Below are 19,583 nucleotides of genomic sequence, written 5' to 3'. Positions count from 1 at the left end.
CTACTGAATCAAATGCCTTTTCATAATCTATGAAAGCCATCCATACAGAAAGGTTGATTGCACTCCGCAGATTTCTCGATCACCTGATTGATGGTGGTGGTGGCGTGGAGCAGAGGTCGAACACCCGGCCTATAATCTGAAAATCGTAAGTTCGAATCCTCCTCCAGTCCACTATATTTTTCAGGGTGCCTCTTCGATTATCCGCCCCTGACAGTCCCGGACTGCCCGAAGCAGTGCTTTCAGCCAATGAGCGTTGCGTGTGCAGCTTCTCGGACAGTCCGGGACTGTCAGAGATGGATAATCGAAGAGGCCCAGGCATGGAATGGCGCCTGACACTGGAAAAAACAACAACACTATGTGGCGCCTTGCTACTGTCGGGTGGGTGTCGGGCGTGAAAGATCTCAACAAGAAAGGCTTCATGCTGATGTTTCAGTGAATCCCCTTTCCCCTTCCTAACTGGTATTGCTGGCAAGGACGAACCTAATGCTCTTGCATGTGTAGCACTCTAACATCTCCCGACAGTCAATGTCCCAAAGAGTAACCAAATGACGAAATCAAACCAAGCGGTTTCGTCGAAAAAAGCATCACTACTGCATCGGATAAAGACAGGATCTGCCTATACGCCAACATATATAGACAGGGCGTACCAATTCTCCACTCTGTGCTATATGCAACGACGCAGGAGACATCGCGAACTTTTTAAAGCGAAGCTTTCTTAGCCTCTTCCAGCACGTTGGAAATAATGTAATCGCTATTGACTGCCAGTTCCACGTTGAAGTCAAAACGCCGCGCTCCCGCAACTCACGGAAATTGTGTCACGATATACGGGATGATCATTTTAAGTTTTATGGAACTTTAAAAAATCGGCTGTTGCAGATAACGTAATTCTAGTCCTCGAGCTGAATTGTTCATAGGCGGACATTACTTGCACGAAAACTCGAAATACATATTCGAATAATCAACAAATGTTTACTAAATAACTTCTTAATTACTTTACGGCACATATTGCAACTTATGAATTGGAGCTGGTGAATTTGTCAGGCGTAATCGCTTCGAATGATTTTCCAGGAATGACACCAGTTTGGAGATATGCGCTATCAAACTCGCCGTAAAGATGCACTGTTGTTCCACTTTCTTTTCGAACAAAACACTGCTTCTTTATGCAATGAAGCACTAACGTAAATGGAATGCGCATGTATTTCCTCCCACACTTTGGGAAATGATATCTCGAAACTGGTGTTATCCTGGATATTCATTTCAAGTGGATACGCCTTGCAAGCTCGCCGGCTACAACTCGTACATTGCAAAATGCGCCGTGAAGTAATTAATCAAAGTTTCTTGTTATATTATTCCATGTTTCATTATTGTCGCCTGAATTACCGAGTGATTGGAGAACAGCCCGAATAGCACCAATTTATAAAAAGGGAGACCGTCTACTTGTAGAAAATTACCGTCTTATTTCTTTAACGTCATCATGCTGCAAACTCATCGAACATATCATAGCAAAAAGCATAACCAAATATCTAGAAAAGCATTCAATTTCAACAAACTTTCAGCACGGGTTCAGAAGAGGGTATTCGACTGTCACACAGCTGGTCACTGTAGTTCATCCTTTGCATCAACCCTTGACAAGAATTAACGGACAAATAGACATAATTTTTCTTGACTTCCGTAAGGCATTCGATACGGTCCCTCATGATAAATGAATTCTAAAACTTGAAAATGCAGGAATCCCTCAGATTTTTATCTCTTGGGTTTCTGCTTATTTGTCTAACAGGAAACAATTCGTTGAGATAATTGGCGAAAAATCGGGCTGCCTTCCGGTCACATCGGGTGTTCCAAAGGGCAGTGTACTCGGTCCTCTTCTTTTTGTTCTATATATTAATGATATTGTTAACACAGTTGAAGGTGGTGTACAAACTCAATTATTTGCCGATGATTGTGTGCTCTTTAAAGATATTGTTTCTCTCCATGATCAAACTAGTTTATGTTGTAGTTTAAATAATATTCTTGCATTGTGCAGGTGCTGGGGAATGACACTAAACACAGATAAAAGCGTACTACTGTGAATGACACATAAGAAGTCACCCTTGCTTTATACATATAAGTTAGGTCCATCACCTCTTCATGAAGTCACTAGCTATAAATACCTAGGAGTGACCCTAAACAATACACTATTATGGAATGATCACATAACTAACACTTGCGCTTCAGCCTTCCGAAAACTATGCCTGTTGAAACACAAACTTAAGAAAGCCCCATCTAACGTTAAAATGCTATGCTACATCTCCCTAATTAGACCTAAGCTGGAATATGCTTGCATAGTTTGGTATCCGTACACAAAAACTAAGATCAATAGTCTTGAGCGAATTCAGAGAAAAGCGGTCAGATTTATATTTAACAAGTTTTCCAGATGTGATTCCCCCACTGAACTTACGGAAATTAACATCATTGAACCACTCGAACTTAGACGAAAGAAACAGAGACTTGAATTCCTCAAACTATTTCACAATAAAAATTTACCCCTTGACCCATCTGAACATTTATCGCAGTTATCAACCAGAACTACACGCCCCCGCAGACATGACGCATTAACCCCTTACTTTGCAAGAACAAACACATATAAGTTTTCTTTTTTTTCCTCGAACTGTAACCGAATGGAATTGTATAGTTGAACCCACTTCCTAATCTTGGAATTTCATGGTTCTGTTTGTTTTGTCTATCTGATTTTAATTGTATGTACCATATGTCGCCCTCCCTGCTTGGACCACGTGTCCGCAGTATTTAATAAATAAAAATAAATAAAATTAAAATACTTAATTAGTGAAATATATGTTCCGATTTCTCGTGCTAGTAATGTACTGAATAATCCAGCTCAAGGACAAGAATTATGGGATCTGCCGCAGGCGAGTTTTAGAAATTCCGGAAGACTTAAAAATGATCACCCCGTATCGTAACCCGCCGCGTTAGCCCAGTGACTATGGCGTTGCGCTGCGGAGGTCAAGGGTTCAATCCCTGACGCGGCGGCTGGATTTCGACGGAGGTGGAATGCAATGCAAAAAAAAAAAAAAAAAAAAACCGCTCGCGTACCGTTCGCATTGGGTGCATGATATATAAGAAATTACATGTTCGATGGTTGGCTTTGAACTCGGTTCCCCCAGCGCAGAAGCCGATTCTCTAACCAACAGGCTACGGACGAATGCCTGCAAAGGCGGAATAAAACACCCTTAAAATTTCGCTCGTGCAATCTTGCGCTGTTGAGATGCTTGACGCGTTAGCCGCGTCGCATAGTACCAAGTTTACTTATAAAAATGAGCGCGCGCATCTTCTATAGCGGACGATGAAGATAGAAGTTATGGGTTCCGTTCGTCGCCGAAATTCGCTGCGCGTCTCTCATCGTAATGTGGTGCTGTGGTGCAGTTTGCGCAAATTTGAGCACATGGGGTCGTATGATTGAATACGTTTTAATGCTGAATAAACATTGCGCTTGCCCTGCATGCAAGGTTCACCATGGTGGCTGAGAGACGCGTTTGTCACTGAAATCTGCAGCGTGTCTCTTGTCGTAATGCGTAATTGTGCCTTACTAGCTCATGAAAGCTTCGCGTTCACTGATTCCCATAGGACTTGGCATCTGCACAATTTTAGCATCGTGCCCAAGTTACAGTGAAAGGGAAGCTCATATCGATAATCTACTGAAGAAATGCTTTCCACATGCGTGCCTGTGACACCTTGTGTTTCCAGAAGGGTCCGATATAGCCAGCAAGGAAGCTCCATGTACACATCCTTCTAGCATTTCTCAGAGGTTTACTGGACTTGCGGTAAATACCCCAGCGAAACTGCAACAGACGCTCAGCTTTTGCTTACCTCGATCGCCAGGCTTACCCCCTGCTTCTACGGTCCAGCACCACGAGCACCACAATTTTTCACTTTCATATACCGGGTGTTATCAGCGAACACTTTCAAAATTTTTTTGCAGGTTGCCTGTGGCATATAACACAATTCTAGTTCATGAGCTGATCTACTCAAAGAGGCGGACATTTCCTGCACGAAAAAAATTGAAATGTATAAACGACTAATTAACAAACGATCACTAATTAAGTTTTTAACTAATTAGCTTGTGACCCACATTGCAATTCTCTTCGAGTAGACCCGCACATGAACTAGAATTGGGCTATCTGCCACAGGCAACCTGTAAAAAAATTTTGAAAGTGTTCGCTGAAACACCCGGTATACATTACTAAATACAAGAGTAACCAAAGGGCGATGTAACATGAAATAATATCATAATACCCGTATACAAGGAATTCGCCTGCGAGAGAGATAAGGACAATTAATGGAAGATGATGAAATAACGATATTATAAAAGAAGCATACTGAACAGCCTGGTAACTAAAAGCAATGCTTGTGCTACCTGTGACAGTTGCGGCAGCGAACAAACCTTCGAACATGTTCTCTGTTATTGTCCCTGCTATACAGCTCCCAAAGACAGTCGCTCGTGACGACATTCGCACGCCTCGACGACCGGCCACTTTCTGAGCAGACGATCTTGGAGAGCCGGCTGATGCGGTCTTCACACCAGAGGGCGACAAAGCCTCTACTCAAGTTCCTTCGGTCAAGCGACCTAGTTTAACCACTGTGACACACTCGTGTTTCTGTGGTGTGTTCGTGTTTTTTTATATATATCCCTCTCTATCTCTGTGCTTTTCTTTATATATCTCCCCTTACCCCTTTCCCAGTGCAGGGTTTAGCAAACTGGATATCTACCGGTTAACCTCCCTGCCTTTTGCATCTCATTTACCTCTTTCGACTCTCACCTATCTTCAAAAATTTATAGCAACACCTTTAGAAGCGACCTTCTTTGTTTGATTGGTTGACTTTAAATTATGGGGGTTTTCGGGCCAAAACCACGATCTGATTATGAGGCACGCCGTAGTGTGGGACTCCGGGATAATGTGGATGACCTGGGGTTCTTTAACGTGCACCTAAATCTAAGTACACTGGTGTTTTCGCATTTCACCCCATCGAAATGCGACCGCCGTGGCCGGGATTCGATCCCACGACCTCATGCTTAGCAGCCCAATACCACAGCCATTAACCACGGCGGGTAGTTTGACTTTATGGCATGGCCTAATTTATTTTTACTTATTTACCCTCAAGGCCGAAGGCATTATAGAGGGAAGTGGGAAAAAATACAAACAAATACAGTAGCAAGATACAGTGAGTAATAATAACAATTGCAGACTGGCATGTATTTAAATAATGGTGGTTAGTGCTTCGCGAAAACGTTGGTTATCAATGATTGACACAATGTCAGCAGGAAGGTGGTTCCACTCGATTGCTGTGCGCGGAAGGAAAGACTCAGAAAATATTTTTGTTTTACAAAATGGAATACCTACCTTATAGCGATGATCAATGCGATTGGACATAAATTGCGGTGATAGAATAAATATGACGTGAAGAAATGTATGGTAGTATATGTTATGAAATAAGATCAAGCGGCTAATTTTTCGACGTGTGCTAGAGACGGAAGGGAAAGGCTGGCTTTCATGCCTGTTATGCTAGCAGTGCGATTGTAGTTGGAGAGAATGAAACGAGTCGAGTTATTTTGAACAAGTTCCAGGACAGTGATTAATTTTACATGCATAGGATCCCATACAGAAGCATCGTATTCAAGCTTTAGTTGTATTAAGATTTTGTAAAGTGTTAGTTTAACTGAAGAAGGAACGGTGGAAAAGTTGCGACGTAAGTGTCCTAGCATATGGCTAGCGTTGTTAATAATGTATTCTGTGTGCATTGTCCAATTTAAATTACTTGGTATATGAACACCTACGTATTTGTAAGATGTTACGAATTCTAATGGAACACTGTTCAAACGATAAATAGGAGGAGTGTTAGTGTTCCGGGCGACACTTTCTTCTACACTAAAGGAACGTTCATTTATCTAGCTGGTCGAAAATAGGTTTATGAACACGTGTATTTCTTCGCAACTGATACCTATATATCGGAACGTAGGCATTTACGTATCCTACCTCACATGTTGCCGAACGCGACACACCCGACACATGCATTGGCTATACGCGTATGTATAGGCAATGAAACGCCCAATCCGTGACACGGCTTCCCCCACCAGGCATAGGAAACAAATGTCAGAACAGACTTTATTAACCCTTTATTGACGAGTGTTGCCTACAGGCAACAAACCAGATTTTTTTTTTCTTCTTGCCGAGTTTCAGGATGCCTGAAATGCCTTCGGCCAACACTGAATGACAGGCAGCAAGCGTCATTTGTTGGTTTAGAGCAATAACACTGGACGAGTAAGAAGTTTGGTACGCGACGCACTGCCTTTTGAAAGCAAGGTTATGGGAGACAGGCCGATAGAAGATATTCAGCTGCAGTGGTGTCACACGTGGGGTGTACAGCAAATGAAATGTACACCTATGGTTCACATATGATGAGAGCTGTCTATACAAATTGAAAACGAAGCCTAAGGTGGCTTGGGGTGAAGCCCACTTCCAGTTTCTTGCATGAAGTTTACCTCCTATTGCTGAAAAAAATCTACAAAAAAATGTTCTTTTAGTGATTATGCTTACTCTTTATGTGTTTTGCACATTTAGATAGAAAATAAAAATTTTTTGGGTATTTATGTGTCTTCCTTTAAGGTTTAAAAAAACTATAAAATGGCCATCAAAGCGCAACTCCCGAAGCGCCGCAGCCATCTTATCCGCACTTACTGCATCTGCCTTCATCAACGCCTTCGTCTCAATATTCTGTAGCAAGCTGCATGCTTCACGTCTTCTGTAACGTCAATGTGACGGGAAATTCATTATAATTTCTTCAGTGCCCGTATTGAATTGTTCTCAAAGATCAGAGGTACGTTTGGCCCGTGTAGGATTCGCCAACCACATGATGATGATGATGATTATTATTATAGAATGATGATGATCGGCATCCCCTTTGAAACGGGTCAGCGACAGTCACCTAGCCTGCTTGATGTAATCAGGTTTTACATCTATCGGCATCTAGCCTTTCGCCTATTTCATCTCAATGTTATCTTTCATATTTAAATCATATATCACTATATTGCACCGTTACCTACGCTTGCAATCACTCCAGTTCTATCAATCTCTTCCCTGCATTTTTTTCCACCAATACTATTAACGTCTTTTACTTATCTCGACTGCTAACCATTAATCCTTCCACCTTTGTTGAATCCCAACGCTTTTGAAAGGTGCACACGGTCACAAAAATTTCGAGTTTCTACAGCACGAGGTCGCGGGATCGAATCCCGGCCCCGGCGGTCGCATTTAGATGGAGGCGAAATGCAAAAACGCCCGTGTGCTTGCGTTGTAGTGCACGTTAAGGAACCCCAGGTGGTCAAAATTAATCCGGAGCCCACCACTACGGCGTGCCTCATAATCAGAACTGGTTTTGGCACGTAAAACACCAGAAAGAAGAAGAAGAGTTTCTACAGCCAACTTTGAATCGGTTAGGACAAGAAAGGCAGCCTACTCTTACTAGCGTTTCAATAAACTTAACATCCAAATGTGTTTCATCTAGTTTTGCCACCATTTTGGTGGCGGTAGGCTGTATATGTAGAAGCAGGCGGGTTTAGCCTGGTGATCGAGGCCGGCGAAGGATCTGCCTGAGCGTCTCTTGCAGTTTCGCTGGAGTATTTACCACGAGTGCAGCAAATCTCATAAAAATCAAGAAGAAGGTGTGAAGCTTCCTTGTGGGCTATATTAGAGCACTGCACGGGCTCGGGCTTACCCGAAAGCCCGGGCCTGGCCCGGCCCGTGGGCCGGGCCGGGCCGGGTAGAGCAGTTTTTTCACGGGCTCGGGCCGGGCTCGGGCACGGCGTGTGCTTTTTGACCCGGGCCCGGGCCGGGCTCGGGTTTTTTAACGCGGACCCGGGCCGGGCTCGGGCTTTCTGCGAGTTATTCTCGGGCTTCTCAACTCTGAAAAACATGTATTTTTCGGTCTCGTGCCGGGTTCGGGCCGGTTTCGAGCCGGGCTTGGGCCGGGCTCGGGCTTAAAGTAAAGGGGTGGCGGGCCGGGCCGGGCGGGTAACGTAGATTATTTCCGGGCCCGGGCCGGGCCCGGGTCTCGCCATAAAAGTTTTTATCGGGCTCGGGCGGGCCGCCCAATGTAAAAACGGGCCCGGGCCGGGCCCGGGCCGCAAAAATCGGCCCGTGCAGTGCTCTAGGCTATATTGGGTCCTTCTGGAAACACAAGGTGTTGTGGGCACGCATGTGGAAGGTCTTTTTCCTGTATGCTCTCAACAAGAGCGTCCCTTTCACCACGGTAGCACCACGATGGTAGCACCATCAAGACTCCCTCATCGCCGTCATCGAGCAATCGAAACAAGACGACTTGAAATAGTTATTTATCGTCTTCTTATTTACATTACGTCCGCTAAAATGCTTCATTGAAGATAAGAGATAACAATGGTATGTATCCTTGGGCGCCCCCGAGAAGCGCATCGGAGAATAATAAAGAAAAAATGCGCAACATCGCTGCTTACGACTGACCTGATATCACAACCGCTAGACGTGCTGCATAAGGCCTGCTTCTTCCCTCCAGCACACTTTCAGTTGCGATCGAGGGGACGCAGACAGCCGCAGAAACAAAGGAACGGCTGTTTCGATGAAAGGTGTTGCGAAGCCCTCTAATATTCATTCTGCTTTTAAATCTTTTGTTTAACAGTCCGCCGCGAAAATTCACTAAAGCCTTGTCTATGTATGCACATTTGCCGCCGATGTACGAAAAAAGGCTCCACGAAAGCGTTCGACAAAAAGAGCGGCCGTTTGTTTTTTCGAGAAACTTGATCATCCTATACATGCACATCATGCACGCTACGCGGCAAGTGGTCTGAATGGTCGTGTGTGTCAGTGCGATGGAAGAATAGATACATTATGATGACAGGTGTTTATTTTGATCTCGGGACGTTATGACAGCAATGTGATACGTGCCTCACGCACCAAAAAAACATCCCTGCCCCAGTCCTCAATCGTATCGCTCCGCTCCTTGTAGCATTACCCGTGTTTTTCGCTGATGTCAAGGCCTCGATCTGGCGTCGCGCGTACATTCAAGAGGAAGCGGTCGAGTAGCAAGGCATTTCTGCTGCCCTACTTGCACCACAAGCACAATAAACTGTTGAGAACATGACCCCACATTATTATTTTTTTTTTGGTGTGATAAAGAGAAGACGTTGGCGCGTGAATGCGGCGCCGGCATCTTGTTTCATGAGCTAGAACAGTTCTACACATATTATATACATTTGTGCACCTAGTTCGTACACTAAAAAGAGTTAGTTGCATCGAATACGCACGGAACGGTATTAAAATACAACAGTCAACACAACTCAACGTTATCAAGTAATTCTCAAACCAATAGTGGAAGCAAAACTGATTGATGCAATCGTGTAGTGTATGTGAATACGCTATTATACTGTCCAACAATGCCACTGTCCTTTGCAATTTACTTGAAGTGCGCACTTTCGCGTAGCTATATAGCACTTATTGAACACGGAATTATTAACTTCTACAAACAAAGGCCTCCAATCTAAAGTCATTAGTGCAGATTTCTTTCGATGTATTCGCGTATCATGAGAGGGCATTCTAGGAGACTAGATGCGTCTTCGTCTGCATGGCCGTTATCACACTAAAATTTCAGCGTGCCCAATTCTTACAGAATGGGCTCCGTGCAAGCGGTGCCAAGAAGTTATCAAATAATAAGACTTTCATTTCCTTTAATGAAAGTAAGCGGAATGTTGACTTCAGCAATGACTTCAGCTACGCCCGTGTCTACGGCACCACTAATGCTTTCAACTACTCGTCACTCCCGCGTGCCGTACGACTGTGGAATGATCTTCCAAACAGTATCGCCCTTCAGCGTAATCACAATAAATTTCGCGAGCTTCTCATCAACCATTTCACTGATAATGCTTAGCTGTTCCATTTGCTCCCATGTTTCATGCACCCCCCCCCCCCCTTTTTTTTTTTTTCAAAGTGATGCTGTTGCATTAGGTTCTGTTTGTTATCCCAACTAGTACCGGTAAACTGCGTAGTCTGTTTCACTACGCTTCATTCGATCTGTCCAACACGCTGTTGAATTTCTTTTGTGTTTCAAACTTGCCTATTCACGTGACATACATATCACTAGTTTTTTACTTGGACATTTTTTCGGCTGTTGTTCATTTTGTTCTGCTTGTTCTTACTGGCTTTGATGTTAACCTAATTTGTTCCTACTTTGTTCTTACTTTGTATCGCCCCCCCCCCCCCCCCCCCTTACACAATGCATCTGCGAGGCCTGTAAGGTACTTGTAAATAAATAAATAAGCGAATCAATATGAAAATAGATTTGAACTCCTGCAATCATAGTCAAATCATGTCCTTCTATATATATGGATTGATGCGGCTTTTAGAAGGCGGCGCAGATCACTTACGATCTATAGTCGTAGGGAAAACATCTCATCTTACCGATATGCTTCTCATGCTGCCGCGCCGGCCTGGAATATTACAATATCCAGGTAGCCGTATAAATGTTATTGTGCGCCGCGCTTTTCTGGCGTTTCTTAGCTCTTTGAGTCTCTCGTAATTTAGTATTGTCTTCATTTTTTAATTAGTCTAAGCGATGCAAGCTGCAGCTGGAAGTCACTGAAGCTACCCGTTTTTACCCCTTTGGTACGGAAGTTACGAACTAAACCTCACACAAGGCTACTGAATTGTTTAACGCACTGTTGACAGTGTAGCCCCAGATTTATTCAATAACTTTAAAAAATAATTCTGGGGTTTTACATGCAAAAATCATGATTTTAGTGTGAGAACCGCGTTAGTGGGGGACTCCGGATAAATGTTGATCACTTTAATTTCTTCAGCTTGCACCCAAATCTAAGTACACGAGTGTACTTGGACTTGTACACTCGTAAGATTTGTGCTATCAGAATAACAAAGAAATACAGCTCTTTCTATTAAAATGAGGTTTATTGTCCTTATTGTCCTGAACAGGTGGCTAGAGCAGTTACGTTGGGCAGCGCTCTGAACAGTAAGTGCAGCGTTGTTTTGCGCGAAGAGTTGACGATGCTGCTGCCGTTGGGGGTGTTCGTCACCTTCAGTTCGTGATGTTCGTCTTCTTCATCGCAATCACCCCCGGAGGAAAAAGCACCCGTACTGGCATCTAAAGCAGTAGCTACAATGCGCGGCTCACGGTAATGCTTCAAGTGATCTATGTGAACAATGTCACGTTCACGACGATGGAGGTCAGAGGGGGGCGTCAGTGGTTCGATGAGATAATTCACCGAAAATGTGTGCTATCGAAGCGGGGAAGACATTTTGAAGAGAGGCCAGGAGCATTGTAAGGTACAGCCAGACGAGGTCGCCGGGAGAGAAAACAGGTTGTACAGCGTGGGCGCCTTTTCTGGCGCTGTTGCTCATCAGTGGTGAAGTGGCGTGCTAATTTTCGGCACTCCTCGGCATGGCGTGCTGCGGTCGAAAGGGGCATACACTCCGAAGTAATGGGGTGGTAGGGCAGTGTCCACGGTGTGGGATGGGTGACGGCCGTAGAGCAAAAAAGTAGGCAGAAAAGCTAGTGGTTGTCTGGGTTGCAGTGCTGTATGCGAATGTAACAAATGGTAGAATAAGGTCCCAATCTGTGTGGTCAAATGCGACTTACATGGCAAGCATGTCCCCCAGGGTCTGGTTGAAACGTTCTCTGAGCCCATTGGTCTGGGGGTGGCAGGCAGTGGTGGCTGGATGAATAACGTGGCACTGAACGAGAAAAGCTTCAACAACCTCAGACAGAAAGACGCGCCCTCTGTCGCTGAGTAGTTCACGAGGTGGGCTGTGGCGGAGGATGAAAAAGTGAAGCAGGAAGGAGGCGACATCGCGTGCCATGGCAGCAGGGAATGCTGAAGTTTCAACGTATACCGCGTAAGATGGTCGACGGCATCGATGGTTCAGCGATTACCAACGGGTCTCATTGGAAGTGGTCCACACGATCAAATGGACGGGCGAGGCAGGGAAGGGGCTGCAAAGCTCCAGCTGAACGGCAGGGAGGATATTTCTGACGTTCAGTACATGAGCGAACAAATTGCGGACGTATGTGAACATTCCTAGCCGGTAGTAGCGCTGCCGAAGCAGTTCGTATGTTTTGCAGAGCCCGGCGCGGTAGCACTGCGGGTCAACGTGAAAGTATGCGCAGACAGCGGACCGCAGGCTGCGCGGTATGACGAGTGGCCATCTGCGGCCATCGGATGCTTAGTTGCGTCGGTGCAGAATGTCGTCGCGAATGGCGAAGTGAACAGCTTGGCGGCGGAGTGCGTGAGAGGTTGGAAGCATCGGCGTGTCGGAAAGTATGTCGAGGAGGGCCGCTATCCAGGAGTCGTGGCGCTGCTCTGAAGCAGTGTTGTCGATGTTGAGAGGCGATGTTAAGTGTTGAAAGGCAACTAAGGTCGGCAGGCAGAGGAGACCGCGACAGAGCATCAGCATCCTAATGCTTGCGGCCAGAGCGGTTGACGACGGTGATGTCGAACTCTTGAAGTCTAAGAGCCCATCGGGCAAGGCGGCCACATGGGTCTTTCAAAGTTGATAGCCAACAAAGGGTGTGATGATCTGTGACGACGTCAAAAGGACGGCCGTACAAGCAAGGGTGGAACTTGCTAAGTGCCCATACGATGGCTAAGCATTCTTTTTCAGTTACACTATAGTTTGGCTCTGCTTTGGTGAGTGTATGGCTGGTATAAGCAACAACGTATTCAGGATGCCCGGGTTTTCGTTGTGCTAGGGTGGCGCCGAGATCGATGCCGCTGGCGTGTGTGTACCTCTGTCGTAGCTGCAGGATCGAAGTGACGCAGGATAAGAGGCGAGGCGAGAAGACGTGGTAAAGTTGTGAACGCGTCGCAGGCTGGAGACCATGACGACAGGTCGCCGGAGCTATATCCAGAAGCTGTGTCAGAGGGCTTATTATAGATGCAAAGTTGCGAATAAAATGTTGAAAGTACGAACATAAGCAGATGAAACTGCGAAGTTCTTTTAGATTTGTCGGTGTTGGAAAGTCAGTAATGGCACGCAATTTCGCGGGATCAGGTTGTATGCCGTGCTTAGATACGACGTGGCCGAGGATGGTCAACCCTCGAGCGGCGAAGTGGCATTTCTTGAGATTCAGTTGGAGCCCAGTCTTGGTTAGGCACGTCAGAACGCACCTGAGATGGTGAAGACGCGTCGTAAAATCCGGAGCCAAGACGACAATATATCATCAAGGTAATACAGATACGATTGTCATTTCAAGCCACGCAAAACAGTGTCCATCATTCGCTCGATTGTTGCGGGTGCATTACAGAGGCCAAAAGGCATCACGTTGAACTCATAAAGTCCATGCAGTTTATTCGGCATGTTCCTTTTTGTAAGCATAGTTCATTATGGATGACCAATTGATTAGCCCGAATTTTCGCTTTAATCGTGAAGCGGAACACTAGATTTGTTTTTGAGCGATTGTTCCTCCTGTTGTGCGGATTCAAATCTAACATGCGAACATAGCCTTTTTGAACCGGAACGCCCATGATCAGGCGCACAGCCGCTATGGCCCACTCAGTACTGATATGGCTGTTCCCTTTCGTATTGCTCATGAAACTGAATTCTAAATCCTAGAAAAATTGTTACTGGCATATTTTAATGCTGATGTATATGTATTTATGAGTTTGGAGCACATCAAGTACGAGATCCCTGTTAACCGAGGCGTGTATACGGTCGAAGGGGACTCACCGCAATGTGCGTCTCTATTTAAAGATTTACTTTGCTTTAGGATTTCTAATCGTGCAGATTGCACTGTGAGTAGGTGTACCATCTGTATCAAGTTTGTGTGCAATGGTACTCCTATAATCAGGGAGGAGTGTCTTTGGGTATCCGAACGCAGAGGCGCTGAATTCGCCGGCGCCTACCAGCTTTATGAGAATAGAGGTGTCTAAAATCGTAAGAGTCCTATACGTTACAATAACTGAGACCAGATCTGGCGGTATAGTAGTGCCTGCCACAAGGCATATGCCAGTACTGGCCAATTTAGTGCTTTGATCTAACAGGGACACACATGTGTTGCCACACTGCTGCTATTATTGCGATAGCAATTATATGGACACTTCAACCGGATTTCTGCCGTCGGCGTCGCCGTCGCCGTCGCCGTCGCCGTCGCCGTCGTCGTCGCCGTCGCCGTCGCCGTGAGGTTCCGTATAGATAAAATCTTCACCGCGCGCCGTATGCCCGAGCGCAAGCGTGCTAGGACGCACGCTATCACGGAGAGCGAACGCACTTAATCCCCCACGCGCAAGCAACGAAGCGGGAAGCCAGCGCCGGAGGGAGGGGGGGGGGGGGCACTTCTACTGTGCCAACAACCGCGCTCGTCGCTCGGCCGCACGGTCTCTTATCTCTCCCGCGCGCAAGCAAGGAAGCGGGAAGCCAGCGCCGGAGGAAGCGGGGGGGGGCGCACTTTTCTTTTGCCAACAACCGCGCTCGTCGCTCGCCGCACCGTCTCTTATCTCCACACGGCTCTGACCTTTATGAGCCGTGCATTCGCGGCTCAGTTCCTGTTGAAGCGATAGACCGCACGTACCTTCGCCCGCACCGGCGTATGCTTCCTGCCAGCGTTTTGACAGTCGTTGTCTGCAGTCATTCAGTGTGATCTCTTCATGTTTGTTTGTGCGCGCTCACACCACGCTTGTTGCTTCAGTTAGTAATAGTCGGGTCACATTTTTTCTCACCTCTATACTGCCATGTCCAGGATAAAGGCCGCAGCTCGTCTCTAGTGGGCGAGATACATATCAAAATCGCTAAACTAGCGCAGATGGGCGGTCAAGGCCCGATTGCAATGAGTTCCAAGCCAGTGCGGCGTGGCCGGCAACGAAAGCAGTGAAGACATGTGGATCACCATTTGACGCCGCCTTCAACAACAGCACCCCGACCCGCGTATCACGCGCGGAACCTTTCGCGGCAGCAACTAGTGGCCGGGGTCGTTACAGTAGCGCGTCGGGTGCATGTGGATGGAAGCGCTCATGCAACGCGTGGGTCTTGCCGCTACGAACAATTGCAGCAACCGCAGGGAAGTGGAGACCCTGCTCCAGCGGTGCAGTCCGTTGCAGTCGAATCTCGCAACCCAGCTGTTATACATGCAATAAGCATGTTCACCATTCGCAAAAGCACGGTTCGGGTGTCAGCAGAGAAAACCAGGCAGTTACAATCTGGTCAGCAGCAATTTCCTTTGCTTCCTCTTTCTGAAAGCGTTCGAAATAAACAAATAACTCAAACTCTACCTAATTATTACTGTAGATATACTTATCGCTCATAGTCGGCTACTCCGTCAGGCACTTTTTGCCACGATATTACATGCGTGCAATATTCTGATAGCTTTTGTCTAAGTAAGCAGCTTTCGTGAACTTATGTGGCGACTGATTTCGACATCTAGATGCGTGTTCCTTAGCAGAGAGAACAAGCAGCCAAAAGGCAGCAAATGTCAATAAGACCTGTATCTTCCGCGTTTTGCAGTGGCTTGTGAACACCATAGTGAACATTATGGGCCACTTACATTGAACTTTGCACTAAAATAACTAGAAGAAAATCTGTCACTATAGTGTCTATACGCGCACTTTTTCGTTTCTCTTTTAACTGCGCACAGCAACCCACCCCGTTAAGACATAGTTACAGGTGAGAGGTTCTTAAGTGTCCATTGTTTCCGGAACGTCCTTCAAAATGCATGTTGGTGCAACAGCTTTCTCTTTTGGCTTCTTGCCTCTAAATGTTCTCGAAAATCATCGATATGATATGCTTGTACTAATTGGTCTCCATAGCCTTTAGATAAGTGGGATGTTCGACAGGCACGCCGCGAACAACGAAATCGTTTTTTTTTTTTCGGGAAACTGTGGCATATGTACGCAGTGCGCACGTGGCTCGAGAGTCGTTGCTCGAGAGTCGTTGCTCGAATGGTTGTTGCAGATGCATTCTTTTGCCGGACTGAGCATGTATGTACATGAACCTTAGAGCTTGTACATAGCTTCTGTCTTTTTCCATGCAGTAAACAAGGGGGGGGGGGAACGCGTCTGATCTAATGAACAGAGCATATGGCTTTTGTGGGCGACCCTGGTTCGATCCCACAATCGGGCACCCATTTTTTTACTATAGGCGTCCGAAACGAGGCGAGGCAGGAGCTTACCTGTCTACCGTCGTGCCTGGTATAAGGCAAAGAATGATGCAAAAGAAAAAAAATCCGAGGACACCTACGCACTTCTTATGAGTTGTGAATGCGAAAGCATTAATGTCCACTTGAACGCCGCTGAGCGGTCCTTCGAGTTTTGCGCTGCGAGTAGTGTACCATAGCTTTACGTGTTGCCTGAGCCAGCAAGCAGCAGCAGCCTGCGGTGCCAACGCCGCATGCCACCGACGTCCTGCGCGAGGAGAGACCGAGGAAACAGCAGCAGCCACCAAGGCTGGCAGGCGCGTGCAGCTGCTAAGTCCAGTGGCGGTGAGAGAGAGATACGGACCGAGCGCCGGCTTCCGAGAGCGAGACGGCGGCACCTGCACGCGCGCGTCACGCGACTGCCTCGCCGGCAACAACCCGTCTCGCTCCGCGGCGTCGCTTCCCCGTATTTGCTCCGTCGAGGCGCGCTGGTCATGTGGCGTCGCGGCGATGCCCTCTCCCCTCACGCAACACCTGGCGCGCAACGCGGCAGCAGGTGTTACGATTCGCTCGCTCTGCTCCGCCGAGGAGCGCTCGTGACGTGGCGTCTCAGCCAATAGGAATTTAGGTACCGTTTCGCTGCTACAGACACCGGCTTTTTCGCCAAATAGGCCATTTGCATAAAATCATGATTGTTCAAAGTTCGCATCTGCGTACTTTGGACAATCACAACATTCTGCATTATGTACAAGGAGCAAAAAACATGGCTTAAATTAGGTTTTATTAAAGATATTAAACTGCGTTCTGAAATTGTAGCTTTCATTCTGTCGTTATTTTACCAAATCACTGGCAATTATACTATGCCGTATACATTTCTTTAACGGTGTGTGAATTTGAGAATCTTATCAGTTTCTCTCTTTCAGCTTCACGGTTGCCGCGTGTCATGCATAGGCGCAACGTCGGTGTAGTCAAAGACTTGACTGGCCCCGCTCCTGTCAGTGCTGACACCAGCAGGAAGCCGCTTCAGGTTGCAGGGACGTCGGACTCCTGGCAGGAGGTTCTGGATAGTGTTTTCATTAGCTGACCGTGTCACGTCATTTGTCGCTGCTGCTCTTCAATAACTCTCATAATGACGCTCACCTTCTCCGTAGTGGTTTCTTGTGTAAGGCGTCAACATCGTATTGGCTCCTCGAGCAGCAGTGACAGCAGCGATGACAGGAAGAGGTCGGTACTGCAGACCTGTCATTCGTGCAACCCGCCCTTTTTTATGCGCGAGGTGCCGCAAAGCCCGATGATGCCCAGGATGTTCCGCGGCGCATGTGGCGGCCGTCTTGCAGAAAAAAAAAAATTACGCAGATCCAACACACACGTCGGATCAATGTGAAGCGGTTAATCGAATGCTGTACAGCTAAATGCAATGCGCACAATTGTGTTCAGCCAATATGCAGCGTGTATACTCATGCAATATTTAGGTTTATGTATACGCCACATCCGTCACAACTTTAATCTCACTGCGATGTTTAAGCTTATGTACTACTCCACTCTTCACGAGCTATGCCGACATGCGAGCACCAAATTAGATGGGTGCTCAGTGTGAGACACCGACCAGGACTTCGATGCAGTGATGTCACTAGGATGAAGGCGATGTATGACGCTTGTCGAGGGAAGGATGGAGATGAGAGGTACATGGGGCCCTAAGTAGGGCACGTATCTAGATATACGATTAAGAATGTTATACCCGACGTGTCAACATGGCACATAATCTGTGGCGCAAGCATCATCATCAGCCTATTTTTATGCCCACAGCAGGACGAAGGCCTCTCCCAGCGATCTCCAATTATCCCTGTCTTACGCTAGCCGATTCCAACTTCAGCTAGCGAAACATTGGAGAACGCTGGGAGAGGCCTTCGTCCTGTTGTGGATAAAAAATAGGTTGATGAGAAGCCCAAATAAGAAAGTTGGTGAAGCCAAAGAAGCCGTTGAATACCATTGCTTATTTCATTAAGAGGTCTGTATATTTTAGATATATCTAAGAGCCGACATTATATGTAACGGTTCTATCTTGATTTGTTGTCGGCTTACGATGAACAGAAGGGCCCTCACTCGCATTGTTTTGTCGGCCAACAATCAGGGCTATCTAAATCCTCTAAGTCACTTTCATTGTTCTAAGTCACTGTTCTTGAAAACTGAATTTGTGCAGCGCAAGCAGACAGAACATAAAGGAACACAAGCGACGTCGACGGGCGCTTCTTTATGTCTTACCCGCCCGTTACCACTGCAGAAACTCAGTTTTCAAGAAAAATGTACCAACTAGCACGTGAACGAATTATTTCACAATCTCGTCGCTGCGGGGCCCGTCAAGCTCAGCTCCTCTAGCCGAAGTTGGCGTCGAGCTGTGTGGCCGAGCTCTTCCGCCACCCACCTCTCCATGCTGCACTATATAGGGTGTCCCAGCTAACTTTAGCCAAGCTGTTCAACGAAAAAAAAAGGGTTAAAGAAACACTGGTACAAAATACAATTTTAAGACCTCCGATATGCGGTTGTCAGACCGCTACTTCTGACGACCGAACACCGGAAGTCTTAGAGTTGCATCTTGCGCCGTCTCTTCTTCTCTTTTTTTTTTTTTTTTGTTCGTTGAACAGCTTGGTTAACGTTAGCTGGGACACACGCCTACGCCTCGGGCATAAGCATTCGCGCTGCGAACCGTTGCCCTCAAATATGGTATGATAAGCTGTGTGGTTCTGCCTGCAAGCCGGCTTCGACGTGGTTTATTTTTTTATTAATTTGCAAATACCTCACAGGCTCCATGTAGGACTATTATGTGAGGAGGACTGACAGAAATTTGTAACAAGAACACAAGAACAAACAAAAGAAATTCAAGAACCAGGTATTATACAATGGCAAAATGTAGTAGTAGATATGGTGTAACATTGTAATAATAAAATATTTAGTGTGTATTATACAAATTTGAGTGGGCTAACCATCATATGGTTAGCAAAAACAGTCATAGATGGTTAGTATTTTATTTCTAAATGCCACATGGTCATGAACACAGACGATATCATCAGGGAGGTCATTCCATTGACTAACTGCACGTGGAAGTACAGATGCGTTAAAGGCTTGGGTGCGGCGAAAAGACGAGTGAAACTATGTTGATTATGAAGCCGGCTGGATATGCGATGTGGCTTTGATAGTGGCAAGGTGTTTGCGTGCACGCTGTACACTATTTTATCCAATAAACGGAGAATGGCTACATTCCTGCGTGATTCCAAGGATGGTAGTGATAATTAGGTCTTCATGTTAGTCGCACCGGAGTGGCGATTATTCTCTAGCGATGAAACGTGCAGCGCGGTTTTGCACAGATTCCAGTTAACTTGATTAGATAGACTTGTTGAAGTGACCAGATGGATGATGCATATTCGAGCTGT

Source organism: Dermacentor silvarum, chromosome 1 (assembly GCF_013339745.2).
Source record: "Dermacentor silvarum isolate Dsil-2018 chromosome 1, BIME_Dsil_1.4, whole genome shotgun sequence".
Taxonomy (NCBI): Eukaryota; Metazoa; Arthropoda; class Arachnida; order Ixodida; family Ixodidae; genus Dermacentor; species Dermacentor silvarum.
Note: the sequence above shows the minus strand (reverse complement) of the source record.